The sequence below is a fragment of the Theobroma cacao genome, chromosome 6 (assembly GCF_000208745.1).
Source record: "Theobroma cacao cultivar B97-61/B2 chromosome 6, Criollo_cocoa_genome_V2, whole genome shotgun sequence".
Taxonomy (NCBI): domain Eukaryota; kingdom Viridiplantae; phylum Streptophyta; class Magnoliopsida; order Malvales; family Malvaceae; genus Theobroma; species Theobroma cacao.
In genome coordinates, this window is record NC_030855.1 from 14,635,593 (window position 1) to 14,649,600 (window position 14,008).

The 14,008-nt window shown below is 34.4% G+C and overlaps 1 long non-coding RNA gene across 1 annotated transcript; it reads left to right on the forward strand.

Annotated features, from left to right (window-relative positions):
* LOC108662504 lies at positions 5,943-7,623 on the forward strand. The gene is made up of 3 exons (XR_001928380.1): positions 5,943-5,981; positions 6,624-6,707; positions 7,584-7,623. It is a non-coding gene; the product is annotated as an uncharacterized LOC108662504 (long non-coding RNA).

A 14,008-nucleotide genomic window follows, 5' to 3' on the forward strand; every position in this document is an offset into this window, starting at 1 on the left:
GCTTATTCTCTTCTTATGTTCACTCACTGAGTTTGTACTCACTGTTTTCAACTTCATGTTTTTAGATTAGGAGGCAGTTGGAACCTAGGCCGAGATGTCCACGTAGTTTGGTCTCTTTGGTAGGTATGTTGGCATTCAGTAGCCGTCCCTTCACCCTGGTCATTCCGCTAAAGGCCTAGAGTCATTTTGTTTGTAAATACGTACATGTGATGTAAAGAACTAAAATGCAAGCTTTAAAGAATATATGTATATTTTGATTGGTAAGCCACCATGAGTGGTAATGGTTAACATTATTTGGGTTAATGTGAAATGCAGTTTTGATTGCTATAGCATATTAATTAGGTTCTTTTAGATTGGAAGTATGAAAGGTGACTTTAAGATTAGTTGATGGAATGATGAGCAGGATTATATAAGTAGGCTTGCTTAGGCTTGGTGTGTGAGACCTCGACCTCTATAGGCTCGTAACTAGGCATAGACGCAATAACACGGGCCAGGGGTAGTTCATCATTTCCCTAGTGAGCCCTTAAAAGTAAGTTTTAAACAATATTAAGGCCTAACTAGGCCTAAGGCATAAATGAATGATGAAATACAGGTAAAATGACGAAGGAAATAAAAATAAGGATGATTCCCAAGGTAGGGGCAAAATGGTCATTTTTCATCTTGGGTTAAAATTTTAAGTTTTCATAAACTCGAGTATTTTTAGACCATTGTGGACTTGGCCTCAGTGTCAAAAGAGTAAAAAGATTGCACAAAGGATTGAAGAAGAATAAGCCAACTTGCTAAGGGCATTTTCATAATTTAAGTGGAGTTGGATAAGCTTGAGCTATAAATATCATCTTTCAACAACTTCTTCTCTCTTTTCCAGCAGCTTCTTCTTCTACTTCCTTTTTCCCTCTCACGTTGCTTTCATCCTCTATGGGAGTTCTCTTCAAGCTTCCATAACTCTCTCAAGCTAGCTCCACTTTTCATGCTTTTGTGCACCCTTTCATAGAACCTTTGTGCTCTTTCACTCTCTCACTTTAAAACCCTTGGAAAGTCTTACTTTCATACTTTCTCTCACTAGCTAGGTGTTCTAGAGAGAGAAAGAAAGAGCTTCTATAATAGCTTGAAAATTTGTGGAAAGAATTTCAAATTTACAAAGCTACCAAGGTGAGTAGTGAATTGAAGTTGATTTTTTTTAAGTGTTAAGAATGTCTAGTAATTTGATTTGTGAGTGTTTTATTGTTGAGATAGTTTGTTCATATTTAGTGTGACTAGAGTAGTGCAAATAATAGCCATTTAATGGTAGTTGGAAGCTAGTTAGGAATGACTAGTAGAACTCAATTTAGAAAATAGCTTTGGAATAATATTAATGCCAAGTTGGGTTAATGGTGATGTTGTTGTGTGTGATAGGTTCCAACAAAACCCCACACCTCCATTCGGAACCTTAATTGAAGCTAAAGCCCACCAAAACATCAATAAAGACTGGTGAGTGAACTTGCATTTCAAAATTTCTTTGGGAAAGGTAATGTATTTGAATGAACATTTGAATGATTTTATCCAACTTTTCTTTAAAAATGTGTGCCAGGGAACAAGCCCTTGATAAAATGTTTTAATGCTGTGAAAAAATATGAAATGTGTAAAAGGATGAATCCATGTGCTTCTATATTATGTTGGTAGGTATATATAAGAATATATGTTTTGTATTGATGAATAATGTTGTGTGATGATATTGAAGTGTACGAGTAGGGAGTGCACACATGATGATGATAGAGTGTGAGAGTAGGGAGTGCACACATGATGATGATATTGCATTGAGTTGAGTGTGGTGGGATGATATGCATGATGATGTATGTATATACAAATATATATATGTTATAGAAAGTTTATGAAAATAATTATGATTGTGTTGTGTGTTGGAATTGTTAATTGCTCCCAAATTGCCTTTCATTTCAACAAGAAAATGGCTTTTGATGTAGCAAGACCCATTTCACTTAAAATGCTCTGTTTCTCACTGCAGCGAGATTCCTTTTCCCTGCAATGAGAAACTCTTGGTTTTAGGGATCACATTGGCCTGATTCTCGCTGTAGCGGGAAACTCTTGGGTTCTAGTGCAGTACTTTCACTTTGATGAAGATTTGGACCACATTACCGTCCTAACTTGGAAAAGTGGTAAACGTAGAATTGTAACCCTGCCTTTTAGCTTTCTAATGGTCAAAAAATCAGGTCAAATGGACTTCTGTAGTGGGAGATATGCTAGAAAAACTGAAACACATGCAAACTAACACTGTTTCTCGCTACAGCGAGAAACTTGCTGCCATGCTTGCTACCTTGCTTGATTGTGACATATTTTTCACCAATTTAACTTCATGGATTGATCATGGGTTTTTGCAACACTATGAGGTTATTAATCAAAGTTTGAAAAGAGGGGTTTTTAGTAAGAAATTAAATCAGTTGCATTGTTTTTGATACAAGTGCATCATGATTTCCAAATTCTTCCTATCGATTGCTTGTTCCCTTTTTATGTTCAGTCACTGAGTTTATACTCACCTTTTTCAAATTCATGTTTTCAGATCAAGAGGCAGTCGGTAACTAGGTCGAGGTGTTCTCGTAGATTCATATCGTTGGTAGGTATCTTGGCATTTCGTAGCCGCACCTTCTCCTTGGTGACTCCGCTGGAAGCCCAAAGTCATTTTTGTTGTAAATACGTACCAATGATGTAAAGTATTAAGATGTATACCTTAGATCATATATGTACATTTTGATTGGTAAAGCTACCATGAGTGGCAATAGTTAATCTTATTTTGGGATAATATAAATGTAGTTTTGATTGTTATAGTTTACTATTAATGTACTGTTGAGATTATGAGATGTAAATGTAAGAATAGTTGACTGGATAATGAGTACGATTATATAAATAGGCTTGCTTGGGCTTAGTGGGCTACGTCCATTGGGCCCATGCGTCGGTCATGGCCCGAAAATATGGTCATGACATGGTGGGCTATGCCTATTGGGTCCATGCGCCGGTCATGGCTCGAATATTGGGTAGTGACAAATCGATTCGTCAACTAGCATGTGATCAAAACACCAACACCTTACTCCAAATCAATCCTAGGAGAGTTTTAAAAGATCCTATAACAACAATCATTCAATTGTAAACACAAGTTAAACTTTAAATCTTAGAATTTGAAACTAGGCAATTTCAAACTCTAACTATATCTCATCTAATCTAACTTTTCATTTTGTTAATCTACCACTCAAAGATAAACTAATAACTTTGTTAGATAAAAAAGCTTAAAATGAAATAACCAAAAGGCGTTGAATTAGTTATTTAAATTTTTTTTTGAAAAACTTAGCATTGAGATTTAGAAAACAAGGGGAAAATAGAGTTGGATAAATGCTTTGAAAATAGAGTATGAAGCTTAAATTCAAACTTGTAAAGATAATGAAAAAGAATAAAAGGAACACAACTCAATTTTATAAAGGTTCAACCTTTAAAGCCTACATCTTCTTACTTGAAACACAAGGATTTTGAATCTACTAATCATTTCCTTTTAATTCAAGTTCAAGCACAACCTTTAACATAATATCTTTTTAATGGAGGTACAACCTTTAACTACCTTTTCTTTAGAGGTATAATAAATAACAACAGTGGATTCTCTCAAAGAATACAAAGCTTAAGACCTTAAAAGGCTGATATGCTAGGCTTAGTACAAAGAAAGTGGATTTTTTTAGTGAATAAAAGGCTGCAAGAAGAATGCTTTACTTAGGGATGTGTAGTAAAAACAAAAAGAATGAACTTTTTGATTTTTTCAGCTTTTTTTTTATTAAATGAATGATTTTTTTACTTTTTCTCCTATTGAATGATGGCTTTTTGTTGGCATTTATAGTCCCTTGTGGTTTTTTCCCATTAAGGTAAGTTTGAATCAAATTTCTAAATGTTGGGACCACTTTAATCACGTCATTTAAAGTTCAAGAATCGATCCTTTATAATCATGGATCGACACTTGCTTTAGTCTGGAGCTTGGAAAAATCGACTTTTAGATATGTGAAGTGTCGATTCTTTTACATCTAGAATCTTTTTATTTCTTGAGAATCAACTTTTACTTCCTTGAGGCATTAATTTTTTTTTGTCACACTTCAAAGTCTGAATCTTTTTGTCCCTTGAGAATCAACTTTTCATTCTTAAGGTGCCAATTGTTCTTGTCCCATTTCAAAGTCTAGAGCTTACTATTTTCTTGAGAATTGACACTTACTTCTCCACAAGTGTCGATTCTTCTTCCATGTTAGGCACCAAAATTGAATTTTAAACTTGTTTTTGGACACTCCAATCTTATCCTTTTATCCTAATGCTTTTTTTCTCTCCAAGTCTTCGATTATTCTCTTTACAACTTCAAGAATCGACATTTAGTGCTTGAGATGTCAATCCAAAATCTTCAGACTTGTTCTTTTTAGTTCTTTTTTCCTTGGAATTGAACTGTGCTTCATAAGGGGTTGATTTTCGCAATTGAGAATGCTTCTGTTTGTTGTTTGCCTTTCTGAAATTGACATTTGCTTCACCCGATGTCAATTCTCATTCTTCCAATAGCTTTCCAAAATGTGTTTGATTACTTGGGAATCGACTTTTACTTCTCTGGGTGTCAATTCTTTCTGTTCTAAAATAAACATTTTGCTTTTTGTTTTACAAAGAATCGATTGTTCACTTCTAGAAAGGTGAATTCTAGTAGCTTAAACTTGAGATTTAAAGTGTTTAAAAGCTTTTTCTCTGTACAACCAACTTCAAAACTCTTTTATGATTGCTCTTCAAGTTCAAAATCATTTTCATTTAGATTCAAAGCATATTTAGATCATTTAATCTTTTCATTTCAAAATCGAGATTAATTTTAAAGTAAACAATCTCTTCTTTTTTAATGACAAAACTATGAGCTAAATTTGCTCATGAAGAACTCCCTTTGAATTTATGCTTATCTTTTAAAACATTTGAAAAATTTAAAAGCATTTTTAGTATAAATCTAGCTATTAAAATCAAGGAAAGCAAGCAAATTTTACTCAAAATATTCTCCTCATTTTTGTTATATCAAAAAAGAGTTGGAAAGTAGAGTATTAGAACAATTTTAAAGCTTAAAGAAACAAAAGAAGATTAATAGCACAAGTTGATAAGAGTAAGATGAATTGCATTGAGTATTAAGTAATATTGTACAAAAATTCATAACAAGCATAAGCATATATACAGATTGAGATAAGGATGTATGCAAATGCTATGTGTCAAGCCTGACTCTACAATATGTTTATTATGCCATTTTTACATAAGAATGCATATTTGCTTACTTGGGTACCTTGAAAATCGTTAAAGGACGACAATGTACCAAATGGTACAATTAAGTTGAATTAAGCCTCGAACTAGTCCAAATAGAGATTTTAAGATGAAATTGAGAATTTTAAAACCCCAGAATGACTTAAAATGGTGATTCGAAGTTCGAAGACCGATTTGGAGTCAAATTGGAATTTTCATGACCTAAGGGCAAAATGGTCATTTTGCTACCCGAGGATAAGATGTGAGTGTTGGATGAAATTTTTGACTAAGATTGATGATTTAGAGTATAATTTGAGTTTGAGAAGTGACAAAATTTTAATTTTGACATTTTTTCGAGCATAGGGGTAAAATAGTCATTTTACCGACCAAGGGCAAAATTGTAATTTTACACCACCCAACAGTTGTCCAGCACATGGATTTTACCCAATATTATCATGGATAATTGAGAAAATTTAAGTGGTGGAGAGAGATTGCTTAATGGGTAAGTATGACACATGGATCAATGGAATAGTGACACATGGTAAATTTTTGTCCATTTGATATTTTCCTTTATAAAGCCAATTTGAACTCTTCCACATTCATTCTTATGGCCAGCCATACCAAGAACAAAGGAAGAAAAGAAGAACAATAACCCTAGAGTGAAAATTCAAGAGAAAATTTGTGGATTTCAAGTAATCAAGCTATCAAATGTGAAATTTCTTAACTCTAGCTTGTGATCTATCTTTCCTATGCATTATTTTGCATTTTTCATGGTTGAATCACAAGATATCATGAAGGATAGTGTGCTGATCAAACCCTAGGAGAGAGAATTTGATGATGATTTAGATAGATTTTTAAGATATATGGATATTTTTAGTTGTTTATGATGTTAAGTGTATGAATTAAGCTTGAAATTCACATATTCCTCATGAGTTCATCATTGGCCGAATCTTCCTTGTAGAGTGTTGATGGTGGATTTGATTTTATTTCAAATGAATTGATTAGGAAATGATGAATTATGGTGAGAAAATCAAGTAGGAAAAATCATAGTGTTGATGCACTCACCATGGCCGAAATTCTGAAGAAGAAATGTGCGGATAGTTTTGCTAAATTTTATGTTATTTGACTTGTGTTGGTGATCTGAAGTATTGGGAGAGAAATGGAATTATTTGGAGTTGAATTGGACATATTGGCCAATTAATCGGGTGATATATCGAGTTAGGCCAACACCGCATGTAGATGATAATCCGAACAATTCGAGTTCCATATCATGCATTCATATAGAGTTTAGATTAGTTTTATAACAGTTTAGCACCAATGTGGTAAATTGCTTGATTTTGCATTATGTCTAGGTGGTGAATCCTCTGAAAAAAAGCAAAGAAATTGCACCCGAGGATCAATAGTCGGAGTACTCCAAAATTCAAACTCCTGATACAGTGAGTAACCTTATCATCATCTTGATTATCTAAAGTGAATTTTAATTCGCTTTTGTGATTTTATGGAAAATGAGTTTAAATGGTAAATCTTTATGTTTGAAAAGCAAAAAGTGATTAAATGAATGAGTTGATGATCATCTTGAAATTGAATGATGGTTTTGGAAAATGGAGTAATTGGAGACTAATTCTTGTGTTATAAATCATGGTTTGAATTGAATGGCTTATGATAATATTGGCATAAATGGTTGAATTGGTAAATGTGCTGAAAATGTATGAATTGTTGATTTGCCTTGGGAGGCTGTAAAAAAAAAAAATTGCCATGTCATGCTGTTGAATTTTATTGAATTGGTGGGTTATAAATTGGTCACTGCAGTGGACGAGTTCCGTGGACCAGCCTATTAGAGGGGCATGGTAACCTATTATATTCATACCTGAGTATGAGAGGCGCGGTTGGATAACTCTTGAGGTTAAAACTTTAGAGTTCACTTCATGCCAAACCACCACGTGAGGGTGAACTTAGCCAACGCCAAAGAACGGCTATGTTTTCAAAATAAAAACATGATATATGCGTACATGACTTTTTAACAGCTTTGGTGGACTTGGTTAGGATAGCCCTCAGCCAAGGTATCCCTGATAACTGAGTATGAGAATGATTTTGGCACGAACCAAACTTTTCAGAAAATCATAAGCCTCGTTGTTTATTTGGGTGAAATGAATCTATTTTATCTTATTAAAATGAGTTCGAAATGCTGTGAATCATTTTTATGTTAAACTATTTTATCTATCTGCATTTACTCGACTTTAGATATTTTAGATGATATTTGTTTACTCACTGGGATTATATAATCTCACCACCCTCCTTTCCACCCATTTCAGGTTCAGGACAGTCGGTAGATAGCTCACTTTGTTGAGGGCTACAATTGGACTTGCATCCTCAAAAACTGTAGGTTTACCGCTTTTGATACTTTTGGTCGTTCATGGGCCCATGTGTCACTATTTATTAGATTTTATACTTTGGTTATCTGTATTACAGTATGTATGAATTTATTTAGCTTTTACGCTACAAAAATTATTTACTGGTAACTCTATAAATATTGTTTTATAAGAAAATAAAATATTTTATTGAATATTTTTATTATATTCAAATAGTTATAATTTCACTTTAAATGAATGCTTTAGATATCTAAACTTATTTTTGATTATGAAATATGTGTTTTCCACTTGCATACTACATTTTTAACCGGTTTCGAGATTTTTGAGGAAAAATGACCAAAATGCCCATGTGAGACAGAAATCAATTTTTTTATTGATTTAAGTTGGAAATAGCTTAAAATCTTTTGGAACATGATATTTGGCAACGGTTACTCACAGGGGAAATGAGAAACTGATATTTAAGCCCTGTGAGGTTTCGGTTAACATTCCGGGTAATGAGTGTCAATCGGGACACCGCGACGGTTGTCAAGGGCTCGAGGGGGGTACCAGGTCGTGACACTATGCTTATGGTGGTTGAAGATGGGCTAATTAGAGTCAAAACTCTCAGACCCAATGTTAATGTTTGAAGTAAAGACTCACTTTATAAGCTTTTTGTGAGACCCCAACCTTTATAGGCTTGTAACTAAGCATAGATGTAATAATATGAGCCAAAGGTAGTTTCGTCATTTTCTTTAATAAGCTCCCAACAGAAAGTTTTATTATGTTTTAAGGTCTAAATTGGCATAAGACTGCATAAATGACTTGTAATGCTGAAAACACGAAGAAAACTAGAAATGACAATAATTTTCACGATAGGGGCAAAATGGTCATTTTTCACCTAGGGTTAAAATTTTAAGTTTTCATGAACCCGAGCATGTCTAGACCATTATGGTCTTGTCTCGGTGTCAAAGGAGTAAAAAGATTGCACAAAGAGTTGCATGAGAACAAGCTAACTAGTCAAGGGCATTTTCATAATTTTAAGGGAATGGATAAGTTTGGCCTATAAATACTTTCTTCCAACAGCTTCTTCTCCCATTTTCCAACAGCTTGTCTTCTTTTTCTTCTTCTCTCTCACGTTTCTTCAAAACCTCCATGGAAGCTTCATATGTAGCTTGCAAAATTTTCTCTCTCTAGCTCTAGTTTTCATACTTTTGAGCCCTTTTGACTAAAACCCTTATATTCTTTCATTCTCTCACTTCAAAACCCTTGATAAATCTTATTTTCATACTTTTTCTCACTAGCTGGGCATTCTAGAGAGAGAAAGAGAGAATTACATCATTGGTTTGAAAGCTTTTGGAAGAGAATTCAACTACAAAGGAACCCTAGGGTGAGTAATGAACCAAGTTTGATTTTTAGCTGTGAATAATGGTTAGTAATTTAGATTAAGAGTTGTTTTATTGATGAGTATGTTCATTACTTTTTATTGATTAAGATAGTGAACATAGATAGCCATTTAATGTGGCAATTGAAAACTAGCTAAGAGATAGCTTTTAGGGTTCATAGTGTGTAAATTGACCTATTGCTTATGCTAATGTGATCCTAGGTTCTAAGGAAGCCCTATCATCTCATTTGGACAATTAGGGGAATTGGAGTCATCTAAAGGCTCTGCAATCAATCACTGAGTGGACTTGCATTTCAAACTTGTTTGGGGAATATGAATGATTTTATCCAACTTGTTTTTGAAAATGTATCTTGGGAACAAGCCTTTGGTGAAGTGATTTTATATTATGAAATTGTGATATACAATAGATTATGTGTTATCAAAATATGATAATATGCATGATATGCATTGGGTGCTTATTTGTATGTTGATGTGGATCCGGGTATGTGTGAGTAGGAGTTCACATAAGCCGTTGCTGACTCGGCTATGTGCGAGTGGGAGTGCGCATAAGCCATTGCATATGAGATGATGATGATGGGAGGGTGTATATGATGATTGATATCTATATCTATATACATATATGGTATATGGTTGTAAATGCAAAAATGTGAACATTTGATTTGTTGAAATTTGGGAGTTGGCATGTGTTATATGTTGCTTTCGTTATTTAGTAGGATGGCTTTGTTTTAAGGGAAAATGAGACTTTTTTCTTGATGTTTTGATTCTCGCTGTAGCGAAAAACTCTCGGGTTTTGGAGGAGTAGTGTGAGAACCCTATCAAGCTTGATTAAAAGACAGTATTGTATCGAGTGGTACAACTAAGTTAAATCGAGCCTTGAACTAGTTCATATAGAAATTCTAAGAGAAAATTGAAAATTTTGAAACCCACAGAATGACTTAGAATAGTGATTCGGAGTTCAAGGTCCAGTTTGGAGTCCATTAGGAAAATTGACCGATTAGGGACAAAACGATCATTTTACCATTTGATGATAAAATGGAGATTTCTAGCCAAGATTTGATCACATTTGATCAAGAATAATTATATGAAATATAATTATGATTATTGGAGTATATCATGATGTTTAGTAGTGAAAAATTGTGATTCTCGGTATTTTTGGAGCACAAGCGCAAAATGGTAATTTTGCCACTAGAGGACTAAACAGGAATTTTTATAAAACAACTTTTGCCCCATTTGGTTAATATTGATCAATATTAGTGTTATTTGAGGTTGAAAAGTAGAAATAATGTGATTCTAGTACATTTCGGAGTATAGGGGTAAAATCATAATTTTTTCGCCTCGGGGGCAAATCGGTAAATTTTTCTCCCCAGCACTTGTCAAGACAAAGGGATTTTAATTGTGGTAGGATTGGATAAATACCAGAATATTTGTGGTGGAAAATTAAGAAGAAAAAGTCAAAAAGTTAAAAATTAGGCCAATAAGCATGTGACAGGTGGCATGCTTGATTATTATATTATTTTCTGTAGAAATCAGCCCATTAAATCCCCAATTCTCTCACCATATTTGGCCTAGACAACCAGCAACAAGAAAAAAGGAAGAACAAAGGGAAAAACAAGAAAACCTAGGTGGAAATTCAAAGAAAAAGTGAAGAAATCAAGGAAACAAGCTAGGTAAGTTAAAATTTGTTTAATTCTCCTTGATGCCTAGCTTACCCATGCTTTTGTTCTTGATTTCCATGGTTGAATATTGAGTTATCATGATGAATTCAATTCTGAAAAATGGGTATGGAAGAGGAATTGTTGTTGGAATAATTTGATTTTAGACTATGTTAGTGTTTAGGGATAGTTAAGCATGGTTATGAATAAAAACACAAAAGAAATATTCAATTTCTCTAGGGTTCCTTGTTGGTCGAACCATGAGGGCTGAATATAAATGGGGGATTGTTTTCATTTCAAGGAAAATGGCTTGGAAAATGATGAATTAAGGTGAAACGGTTATGTAGAAAAACTTTCGGTGCTAGTGCACCAAATGATTGAATTTTTCTATAAGGAACTGTAAGGGTTCTAATACTGAATTTGGCTTTATTTAAATGGTATGTGGTAAATTAAGGTATTAGAGGAGAAATGGATTAATTTGGAGGTGATTTGGACACAATCGCCAATTAATCGGGTGATTGGTCAAATTTAATCGATACCGTGATTAAGCGATAATCGGACGTATTTTTGCATTTACATATCAAGCTTTAGTAATTTAAATTAGTTTATATCAATTTAGGGATAATATAGTAAATTCCTCGACTTTGTTATTTGACAAGGTAGTGAGACGTCTGGAAAAGGCAAAGGAATTGCGCTTGAGGACTACTAGTCCGAGTGCACCCGAAATATGGATTTTCGACACCTATGAGTGAATTTGCATTTCAAAATTTATTTGGGAATTTTAATTAAGTTGAAATGAAATGCGTGAATGATCATATTTAATTCCCATTTAAAAATGAATCTCGAGAACAAGCCTTTAGTGAAAATATTTCTGTGATATTAAATATGATTGCGATGCATCTGTGTATATCTATATGATGCCTACATGTATTATTGAGAAATTATGTGAAATTAAGTGTACTGAATCTGTGTACCCTTGTATTATGCTGATATGCATTATTAATAAATTATGGTGAAATTGATGCAACCGTGCATGTGCGGAGTGGGAAGTGCAATGCCAGTTGAATGACAAAGGATGTGATAATTACGACCATGCATGTGACGAGTGGGAAGTGCAGATGCCGATTTAATGATAAAGGTTGTGATAATTACGACCGTGCATGTGCGGAGTGGGAAGTACAATGCCGGTTGAATGACAAAGGATGTGATAATTACGACCGTGCATGTGTGGAGTGGGAAGTGCAATGCCAGTTGAATGACAAAGGATGTGATAATTACGACCGTGCATGTGTGGAGTGGGAAGTGCAATGCCGGTTTAATGATAAAGGTTGTGGGGACGGCGATACGTAACGCCCACAATTTCCTAAAAATTCAGAGGTGTGCAAAGAGGGATACTGAGTGATACCCCTTACCGAGTACTCCGATAGTTATTTCTTTGTACCACCAAGAATAGTGAAGACTTGGCGGTGTATATAATTGCTCATATCTTTGTGTATATATGTTTGATTGTGTGGTATGTGAAACCCTTGTTTGTGACGGTTTGTGATAAACCGTTAATTTTGCTATCTTGCTTGATAGAACAATTGGTGAATGAAATTGTACGTGATACATATGCATATATGAATCGTAGAGGTTGTGAAACCCTTATTATGTGATGATTGGTAAATAACCGTCAGTTTTACTACTTTGCTAGAATGATCGATGTAAATTCAAGGATGTTTAATCCTTGATTGCGTAATAAATTAAAATGTAAGGGAAAAGGGATTTGGAATAGTAGTTAGATGAAAATGGCTTTATTTTCAACCGGTGCATCATGGTTATCAAATTTCCTGGTTGAGATTGCTTGATCCCTTCTAATATTCACTCACTGAGTATTGTACTCACGTTTTATAAAAATTCATGTTTTCAGATCAGGTGACTATTGGACCCTAGATCGAGGGGTCCCCGTAGTGCATCTCTTGGGTATGTGTCTGGCATTCGATAGTAATCCCTTTTATTGTAAATGTCTCCGCTGGAAGTCATGGGTCCTTTTGTATTGTAAATACAATCTAACTATGTGAATATGTGTATGCAATGTAAATTGCTAAATACATGACTGGTATAGTGCATGTATATTATTATCGATAATGCCATTGTGTTTTGGTTATGTTCACACCCAGGAAAAGGTGTGTGTGTATGCATGATATGATAAATTTGTTAAGCAAAGGTAAATTGATAGGCTTGCTTGGGCTTAGTGAGCTATGCTCATTGAGCTCATGTGCCGGTCATGGCCCGAGAAATCGGGTCGTGACAAGTAGACTGGCCGAAAACTCACTGGAGCGAGGAAGCATTTTCGCTGCAGCGAGAATGACACTGTAGCTTTTCAATGTAGTGAAATTCATTCTCGCTGCAGTGAGAAACTTTCTATTTCTGGGTTACAATTTCAATGCAGCGAAATTTATTGTCGCTATAGCGCAAAACTTTCAGTTTTATGACCAAAATCTTGCTGCAACGAGATTCAATCTTGCTGCAATGAAAAACTTTATGTTTTGTCTTATATTTTGTCCAATTGCTGCCCCATTTTTCACTTTTTTGCTACCATATCCGAGCATGGTCTTCCAACATTAAGGACTAAATGAGTTAAGTTTAAAATGAGGAGATTTAGTGGGAAACACTCGACCAGTTGAGAAACCCTCGCTCGGCTAATAACTTAATCCCAAAGTCGCTGCAATGAAAATTCATTCTCGCTGCAGCTACGTTGCAGTGAGAATGCCTTTCCACTGTAATGAAGATTCGTTATCGTATTTGACTTGCTTACGTAATATTGAAGCTTTCATTCTTCAAATGATTCATTATGTATGGGTTCATGATTTTCAAATGATTGATCATCTAAGGGCTTAATTAAAGGTTTTTAATATGAATGGAACTAAATTGCATTGTTTTGAAACAAGTGCATCATGATTTTAAATTCTCCCTTGTTGTTGCTTGTTCCCTTCCTTGTTCACTCACTGGGTTTATACTCACCATTTTCAACTTCATGTTTTCATATCACTAGGCAGCTGGTAACTAGGATGACTTGTCCTTGTAGACTTGTATCCATCTTTGGTAGGTGTCTCGGTATTCAGTAGCTGTACATTTGTTCGAGTCCCTCCGCTGGAAATTGAGTCTTCTTTTTGAGATGTATAGACAAACTTGATGTAAATTATTAAGATACATGCTGTAGACAATGTATGTATATTTTAAATGAGTAATGCCAATACGAGTTGGCAATGTCTATTACTATTTTGAGTTAAAATTATAAATTTGTGACTTAGCAATATTTGATGGAATGATGAGTAGGATAAATAGATAAACTT